Source organism: Sturnira hondurensis, unplaced genomic scaffold (genome assembly GCF_014824575.4).
Source record: "Sturnira hondurensis isolate 20B ecotype Veracruz unplaced genomic scaffold, ASM1482457v3 Scaffold0000780, whole genome shotgun sequence".
Lineage (NCBI taxonomy): Eukaryota > Metazoa > Chordata > Mammalia > Chiroptera > Phyllostomidae > Sturnira > Sturnira hondurensis.
Genome location: NW_028073411.1, coordinates 19,046,938 through 19,055,257, shown reverse-complemented (window position 1 = coordinate 19,055,257; position 8,320 = coordinate 19,046,938). Strand labels below are relative to the sequence as shown.

The 8,320-nt window shown below is 54.5% G+C and overlaps 1 protein-coding gene across 3 annotated transcripts in view; it reads left to right on the top strand.

Annotated features, from left to right (window-relative positions):
* The first annotated feature begins 5,324 nt into the window (after positions 1 to 5,324).
* The window catches only part of PCGF3 (polycomb group ring finger 3), a 27,099-nt gene continuing 24,103 nt past the window's right edge, over positions 5,325 to 8,320 (top strand). Inside the window, exon 1 of one of the 3 annotated variants that reach the window (XR_005066712.1) lies at positions 5,325 to 5,525. The gene's annotated coding sequence lies outside the window, so the exon portion shown is untranslated. The remainder of the gene's footprint in view (positions 5,526 to 8,320) is intronic. The other 2 variants (XM_037047473.1, XR_005066711.1) reach the window with 2 other exon arrangements.

Below are 8,320 nucleotides of genomic sequence, written 5' to 3'. Positions count from 1 at the left end.
CCCGCAGTCCACCAAGGACCTGTCTCCCTACTGACCCAGCGCGACTCTTCCCGAAGTCGCCTGTGGTGTCCCTGGGGCCCCGCGCTTCCGTTAGGAAGCCGCGTGCTCACCACTCCTGGGACCGACCGTCCTGCTCCACCGCTGGGCCTGTCCCCAGCCTGGGGCCCTTCCACGGATCAGGCAGCTCAGCGAGGGCCGGAGCACTTCAGCAACACGAGCATCCACGGCATCCACGGCATCCGTGTACACCAGCCACGGGATGTGGAAACCACCGCCAAAGACATGTGTCGTTTACAGTTAATTCAGAGAAAGTTACATTCTTGTGCATAAAGTTAGCAAAATGTACACAGCACTCAATGCTACAAATTACACAACAAACCCCTTAAAAATGGAGGCATACCGTGCTCATGGATGGCAGCATTCAGCAGGGTGAGACTGGGCAGCGGGTTTAAGACAATCCCTAGCAAGAGGGCTTTGCAAGCACAGAGTGGGAGAAAGCACACACATGCCGCACACCCCGCAAAGCACTGGTGCCATGAAGGTATGCAAAGGCCTCAAAACTGAACGGTAAAAAACAACAAGAAAAATGTCCTATTAGAAAATGGCCAAGCCCTGGCTGGTGTGGCTCAGTTGGGTGGAGCGTGGTCCTGTGAACCGAAGGAAGATTCACAGGCTTGGTTCACGGTCAGGACACACACCCAGGTTGTGGGTTCGATCCCCCGTCAGGGCATGTGTGACAAGGCAACCAGCTGATGTTTCTCCCTCACATCAATCTATCTCTCTTCCTCTCTCTCTAAAAAGCAATGAAAATATGTCCTTGGTGGGGATTTAAAAAAAAAAGAAAATGGGCAAGAGACATAAAGAGGTATGCCACCAAAGAGGATACCCAGACGGCACACAGTGACGCATGGCTACTGTCGTCAGCGTTCAGGAAAACGCCAGTCCAAACCCCGGCAAGGCATGGCCTAGTGCTCATCTGAACGGCTACAACAGAAGACAGTGGTGAGGCTGCAGGTGCTTTGCTCACTCACACAGTGCTGATAACACTGGGAAGTGTGGGAAGTAAAACTCTTAAAACTCACACAATGTGGAAGGTGTATTCACTTGGGAACAGTGACTTCTTTTATTCTTAGTGGGACTGTTCCGTTTCAATCTGGACGAGTGTCTGCAACGTAAGCATGCAAGCTGTTCAAGCTTGGAATGCAGGTCAGACACCGTCCACGGAAGGCACACCTGTGCCCCAAGCCCATGTGTGGCGTCCTGAGGTCTGTTTGTGGTCTCCCCACGAAAACCACCCGCGCCGTGTTCTTCCAGCTATCGCTGAAGTCTTGTTTGCAGTACCACTCAGCACGCAGTCATGGCTCAATCTGTTCCAGTTCTTTGCCTCCTTTTTACCAAACATAGACTCCCGTCAGCCTCCCAGACAAAGGAGCACCCTCTGAGGCTTGGTCGGGCTAGTGTGTCTTTTCTAAACACCATTTGTTCCAAACAAAGCCACTGAGAGCCATCCATGTGCCAGGGCTGGTGCAGAGGCACCTTGGTCGTCGGGGAGGGAGCCTCACCTCACATGTGAGGTGGTGGAGCCATCCTGCTTGTTGATTTTCATGCATGTTTTATCTGCTCCGGTCAAGAGTGTCAGTGATGTGGGGGCGGAAGCCAGGTGTGTCCTTCCCTGCATGCCTGGAAGCTGCATGTGGCTGAGGACAGCAGAGGAGTGGGGAGTGTCAGGTGACCCTCTGCCTCTCACCCCTGCGTCCCCCACATGCTGCCTGGCAGGTTCTCCACAGGTGACCCACTCCCCCCACGCACGTCCTGGGCCCCAGCCTCCTGGACCCGATCCCAGGAGGCACCCCAGACTCCCGGTGTTCAGGCTGTCCTTCGTGTCTGCTCGTGCCACTTGCCTCCCGGTCACCACTCCTGACAGCCCACACACCCAACACTGCCCACGGCAGGAAGCTGAGTCAGCAGGTTAGAATCTGGATTCTCAGGCTCCTCAAAATGACATGTGACTCCCGCCTTCTCCCTATAGAAGCTCACAGCGACTGGCCCACCAAAAGCAGTTTGCGTGGGCAGCAGGCAGCCAAGAAGACGGCTCTGCTCACAGTGGTCTGCTCTCCCCGCCAGAGGGAAGCCCTTGGGGTCGCCCCACTCTGCCTCCCTCCAGCGTAGCTGGGGAAAGACCGTCACAGGGGCTCACACACACCCCAAGGTTGTGGCAACAAGTACCTGGGACAACCTGGGACACAGATTGCTGGCCCAGCTTCTCCCATCTACAACCCCACGGTCCCATTCCATCCCTACTGCTCAGACCTATTCAGCCTGCAAGTGTGTAGGCTGACTTCTGTGAGTGTGTGAGTGTGTGTGTGACATGGGTATGGGATGAGGATTCTCTGGGGTGCGTGTCTGTGAGAGAGCAAACAAGTGAGGGGGCGGAAGGGGTACCTGACATTGTGGGGTCCTGATGGCCCCCATTTGTATGTGTGTGTGTCTGCTGTGAGTGGGGGTCTGGTGTGCAACGCAAGGTTGTGTGGGCTGTGGCGCTATGGGGTGAGGCGGGTCTCTCTCTTCTGTGTTGTGTGGGTGGAGTGGTTACCTGAGACCTCTGTCTGAAGGGGAAAAAAGGGTGCGTATCTAATTCTTCTGTTTGTAGTGTGTGCGCCGTGTTTGTTGTGTGTGTGTCTGGTGTGAGATTTGTGTGTGTCAAATCTGATTCTGCGAAGGGAGTGAGATTTCTTGCTATTGCAAGCCAAGGAGGTAGCCTGCCATCCCCACATCCCCACGTCCCCACATCCCCATGTGTGCGTTCCCAGGACACCCAACTCCGGGGGCCAGAGGCAGAGAGCGTCAGTCCTGCCAGGGACAGCCATGCCTGCATCTGGGTTCTGCAGCCCTTCCCCAGCGTCAGGTGGCCCCTGTCCCTGCGGAGCCGGGCGTTTCGGGAGAGCCTCGGTATTAGGAAACTCACCCATTCTCCTTCTGCGGGGAAGAAACTTCTCTTTACTCAGGATCATAAGCAAATCTCCCCCAGGGAGGGAAGGCAGGGGGCATTTTCCTGTCTGCCCTGGACACCTCCCAGACAAACATTTTGAACGTGGATGTGATGAGTGACTCTGCTGTAAAGACAGGAGAGCAGACACAGACACATCGGATGTCCATGGACAGCTGCTCCCCATGGGATCTATTTTTTAAAGAGTCTTTTGGGTTGGGTATTCACTTTGGGGGGCATGTGAGCTTTTCGGGGTAGATCTTCTAGCACGGTGCTCTGAGCTGGAAAGTAAGTGTGTGTGTGACCGAGTGTCTACTTTACCTGTGTAAAGCGTGAGGCTGTCTAACTGTGTTCTCTATATGGTTGAAATTAGTATCTCATTTTTCTGTCTGTTGAGTGGCATGAAATTTTGCATACGGTGCGAGATAGTAAACAGGTGTTTCTGGCAGATACTGGAAATGCATGTCTGCATTTTGTGGGTGTGGAGTGATAGATGTCTATTTGCATACATGTGCTGTGAATTGAAGATCTAATATTTTACATATGGTATGAAATATATATCTCACTTTTGGTATGTATGTAACTCTTACATAAATGAAAGAGTGGGTATGTAACTCTTTCATTTTTGTGTTTTCAAGATAAATATCTTTTTTTCTGTATGGTATAAGGTCATTATGTATGTATACACGTGTATATTTATGGTGTGAATTACTTACCTAATTTTACATTTTTCCCATGAGGAAAAATGTGCAGCACTTTCATTTTTATTAGTTCTAAGTATTTTGTAGTTTCTTTGGAATAAGGGTTTTATTGAGGTATAATCCTCACATCACACAATTCATCCATACATGTGTACAAGTCAATAGATTTCAGTATATTTACAAATGTATCAACCATAATTACGATCAATTCCAAAACATGTCATCACCCCAAAAGAAACCTTGTTCCCATTATGGGTAACTGCCCATCCCCCAGCTTTCCAGCTCCTGGCAATCACCAATCTGCTCTCTGTCTCTTTGGTGTTGTGGTTGTGGACATTGCGTGTAAATAGAATCGTAATATGTGGTCTTTGTGACTGCTTTCTTTTCTGAGCCTAATGTTTTCAAGGTTCATCCATGTTGTAGTGTGTATGAGTATTTCCTTTCTTTTTTTGCTAAATAATAGTTCAGTTTATGGGTATGCCACATTTTATCCATTCATCGGTTGGCGTATGCGTTGTTTCCACCTTAGGGCTATCATGGATGTTGCTACTATGAACACTGTGTTCTGGTTTGGGGGTGGACATTTGTCTCTTCTTATACCAGCACCACACTGTTTTGATTATGGTGGCTTTGTAGTAATTTCTAAAGTCAGGAAATAGAAGTCCTGCAACTTTGTTCTTCAAGATTTTCTTGACTATTTTGGGTTCCTTGAATTTCCATACGAATTTTAGGATCGGCAATTTGAGAAACCAACTGAGTTTTAATACGGTTTGTGTTGAATTTGTAGATCAAATTGGGCAGTATTAATATCTTAACAATATTGTCTGCAACCCATGGAGATGGATATCGGTCGGCCTGTTGAAGTCTTTAATTTCGTTCTGCACTACTGGTAGTGCTCAGACCCTGAGCGTTGCACTCTTCTGGTACAGACATTTGCAGGGCAGGCTGCAGCTGAGCCCCTTCGGTTCGCATCCGCTCTCCTGCACCCCACTGCCTGCCCACATAGCTGTTTCCCTCTGTTATTGTCCCTTGCACAGTGTGGCCCCCACCAGGACGTGGATGTCACGGTCACTGATTACAGCTTCAGAGCAGGGCCTGCACAAAGGTGGACACAAGGGCGAGTTGGGGGGGGTCAGCCCTGCTGCCCAGTGCCCACAGCACTCCTGGCTAGTGCACGCAGGGCTCTCGGTGCTACTTTTCAGGAAGAACATCAATGCGAGAAAGAACTCCTCCGCCGGAGGAAATTCTGATCCAGGAGCAGCAGAGACCCGCAGGAGCTGCCTGCAGGGTGCGGGGTCTCGTAAGCAGGGTGGTGGCTGGCTGAACGCCCGCTTCCGACAAGCCCCGCCTCCAAGAAACCCCACCCACCACCAGGGCCCGCCTCCGCTTTGACCCGCCCCCCCCTTCAGGACCCGCCTCCGGCCTCACCTCCTCGACCTATCGCCGGTCCCAAGCTCCCAGTCGAGTTCCTCCGCAGAGCTGCTCCCTCCGACCACGTCCCCGCCCCAGACCCCGCCCCTAGCACCCTCCACTCTCCGGAAGCCTCTGAGCCCTGGTCGAACGCGCTTGCGCCCTATGACTACGCCCCTAACCCGCCCCCGCTAGGACCCGCCCCCGCCCGGCTGCAGGGTGGGAGCCGGAACGCTCAGTGCGCATGCTCCAAACGCGGCGCCCCCGACTCGCCGCTCGGCTCCATTCGGGCATTTCCGCCTCTTTGTTTTAAACTCCGGACGGGTTTTTTTCTCCGGCTCTTGGGGGGGACCAGGAGGCAGCGGCGCCCCCTCCCATCCCTTCGCTGCCCCCGCGTGCGCCCCGCTCGTCCGCAGCCGAGACGGCAGGTCAGTGAGCCCGCGCCCCGCCCGGCCTGGCCCGCGGCGCCAGCTGCTCAGGCCGCGGCCTCTGCTCGAGAGGCTCCGAACCCTGACCTGTGCCCTGCGCTCTCGTCGGCCCAGCCGTAGGAGCGCGACACCGATGCGCAGGACCCCGGGGGCCTGGTCACCGGGGAGGGACCGGGAGGACCGGAGCCCGGGACGGGCCGCCGGGGAGGGCCGATCCCGGGACCCAGCAGGCAGGGACCACAGCAAGCGCCAGACTCAGAGACGGATCACTGAAGATCGTGCAGCCGTGGGATGGGGCATTGAGGACGGTCCGAAACCAGTACGGGTCACCAAGGAGGGCTGGGACCCCAAGTCTGGTAGACCCTAAGACCCGTCACTGCGGAAGGTCGGACCCCAGGACCACACAGGATCCGGGGAGGGCCGGGGCTCTGGGAGGGGTCAGCGGGAGGTCTGGACCCTGGGATAGGCCATGGAAAGGTCAGGACTCGGGGATACACCCGCTGGGGAGAACTGGAACTCTAGATTCAAAGAGGACAGGGATCCTGGGAACAGTTCCTCTGAGCCCTTCCTGGACCCGAGACAGCCCCTCACCTGGAGGTTGGGACCCTGGCACAGTCCAAGGGGTCAGGGCTTGTGCCATGTGACAGATTCCAGCAACCAGCAGCGCCCCACACTGGTCCCTTAAGAGGGTTGGGATGCTGGGGCAGGACCCTGAAGAAGGCCAGGCTCACAGGGAGGCCAAGACCCTGGTCAGACCTGGACTTGGAGGCAGGTCACCAGGGAGGAAGGACCCCCAACAAGTCATGAAGAAGCACCCAGGCCTCACGAGTAGACCCTAAGGTATGCCGGGACTCAAGCCAGGCCCCCAGGAATTAACACCCTGGGACAGGATCTAGGGGTGCCCGAAGTCTCCCCAGCCCACTCAACTAGACCCCCATGCTATGAAGGCTCTGGGGCATCGGGGATCCTGGTCACTGGGGCATGAGGCCCCCAAGCACCCCTGAGGTCTGAGCCCCAGGGCCCTTTGGCAGATACAGCCGCCTGGGTGGAGCCAGGTAGGGGGCCCATCTCCCTGCCTCCAGAGATTGAAGGGAGGCTCCTAGTCTACACTGGCTCCCAGGCCAGCAAGCACAATGCCCACCCCCAAGACCCAGAAAACTGCCCCCCTTTCTCCCAATCCCTGCTCCCGGGCTGCAGGCTTTGCCATGGCCCTCTGGGCAGTGTCTGGCACCTTCATGGTTCCTGTTGCCAAACCAGCCCTGTGCCCCAGAGAGTTCGGGTGCACCCTCCCTCCTGAGTCTGGAGGTGTTTTCAGTGCCAGGAGGGGTGGGTCCAAGCCAGGAGTGTGGGCTTCAGGGCATGTTTTGGGGGCAGTTGGCTCTGTGCAGAAAAGTCGGCTGACTCGGGCAACTTCTCTCCAGGAATGGAACATAGCAGAGGACCTTGGGCTGGGGCCTTGGCTTCTCTGAAACCTTTAACTCAGACTCTTATCCAGAACTTGCCTGTGTTTAATTAGGAAGTGGGGGTGAAAGTGTAGGGTGTGGTGAGCATGCTCATTGCCTGGGGAAGGGCTCCAGCGTGTGTCCAGTGAGGTACTGCTGGGGGTTTGGGAGAAGGGACAGCCTGTAGGCCAGCGCCTGGCCCAGCACCGTGCCCATCCCCACAGCCCCACAGCCCCACAGCTGGCACGAGGTCAGCAAGCAGCCTTCTGGCAGCGAGTGTGTGGACAAATACAGGGGAGCAGAACTTTCAGAAAGATCAGTTGCCTTAGGCTTACACACTTACCCAGCAGGTGGGCAGGAGGAGGTATAAATCTCACTCTGGGCTGCTTGGACTCCCAGGAGAGACACTTGAACTTGTCAGTTCAGTATTTCATTTTGTGCCTCAGCTCAGTTTGCTACTTGGGAGAAAGCACTTTAGATTTTCAGCTTAACATTTCCTAGTTGCAAATCTTAACCAGTGGAGTCCCGGAGTAGTCCAGGTTAGAAACTTTTATTTGCCAAATGTAACTACTCATCTTACTCAATGCTTCTGTGTTTTTTTTTATAAACGTACACTTTACTTTTTCTAAAACTTAATTTGCTCTGTGAACTTTTGGGAAAGACTTGCAGAACTGGGTGTTGGGTTTGGTCAAGCTCTTTATTTTCCCACTTTTGGAATTTTAAAGGTGTGATCATGCTGGTTGTATTATTTATGTATTGGTGTCAACAAATTATCCCAAAACTTAGTGCCTTAAAACAAGTCCATCATTATCTCTGTTTCTGTGGGTCAGGAGTCTGTGCACCACTGAGCTGGGTCCCCTCGATGGGGCTCTCAGGCTGTGAGTGGTGCCCCCTGGAGTCCCCTCAGGAGAGGCGGCTCCTTTCCACGTGGAACCCCCTGTCCTGCGGCTCAGAAGCAGCAAGGGAACGAGAAGGGGGCCAGTTTCCTGACCTTGTCTTCCCACTGACATTCATCCCTCCCGCCACATTCTGTTGGGAGAGTCACCGGGCTGGGCCCACTTTCAGGCGGGGAGTTCCATAGGGGTGTGTGCATGCTGGGAGAGAGGGCTGGTCCCCTGGGCTGTTGTAGAGCCTGGCACGTGCCCTGTGTCAGCTAATGCAGGGCCTGTACCTGCGAAGGACCCCAGAGGCCCATGAGCAGCCTTGCACACAGAGGAGGGTGTCGCTGGAGTTGCGTAGGTTCCTCTGATATCACCATGAAGCTAAAACTGCTGGGAGGCTTAACGCTCACGCACAGGTGATAGTCACTTGCAGACAGGACAGGTGTTTAGGACCACCCCCCCCCCCCCCCCC